Genomic DNA, 902 nt, shown 5'->3' with positions numbered 1-902 from the left:
ACCAAAAGTTTCAAAAAAAATAAAAATAAAAGCTCACTTGTCCATCCTCACTAAAAAGACAAAAGGAGGAGGGGGGAAGGTGGAAAAGGTCAAGAGTAAGTAAATGAGCTTGAAAAGGAAACTACATGCAAGTAATGTGGTGGTTAAGATGATAGGGTAGCTAAATCAATTTATGTCAATTCAATAGGTTGTTGGTTAATTAGCTTGAAAATTAGGCATTTTGACCTTTTCAAAATGGGTTTTAATTTGTCATTTAAGTGTGTAGTGAATTCAATCACCTATCTTCTTCTAGAATTTAGTTCATATTATATCCCAATCCATCTACTTGTTGATTACATCAACAAATAGCATAAACTGGCCTAAACTTAAACATCATCGAAGACTTGACATGTACAAATTGAGTATTATAAGGGGTTGAAATATCTATATGTAATTAGAATTATCCTAAAATGCAAGGTCAATTATTTTTTTTAAATTTATGAGAAAAAAAATTACACAGAAAATTTATTATGTCGCCCAACGGTCGATAGGTGGCTTGAAAATGGCAGGATATCATAATTCAGAGATTCCTACCATTTGCATAAGTTTTAGTGAGAGTTACCTAATACTAGTGATGGTGGGAGATATTAGGTATTCAGTAAAATGATCCTAGTGGCGCGACCTGACTCGGACACTTTTTTTAAAAAAAAAAAAAAGAAATATATGGAATATGAAATGGAAAATGTTCCATTTCTAGAATTGTACTAGAGTTATTTATTGGGATTTGCTAAGTGCTAACAACCACATGCCCATACCTACAAAGGAGTTGTTTTATTCGATGGTCAAATATTTACTTCACATGGCCAACCTTCAAGATTGTCCTCACAGCCCATATTCAATTTCTCAAAAGGCAAAACCAAACT

The sequence above is a fragment of the Nicotiana attenuata genome, unplaced genomic scaffold (genome assembly GCF_001879085.1).
Source record: "Nicotiana attenuata strain UT unplaced genomic scaffold, NIATTr2, whole genome shotgun sequence".
Lineage (NCBI taxonomy): Eukaryota > Viridiplantae > Streptophyta > Magnoliopsida > Solanales > Solanaceae > Nicotiana > Nicotiana attenuata.
This window is presented reverse-complemented; position numbering follows the sequence as displayed.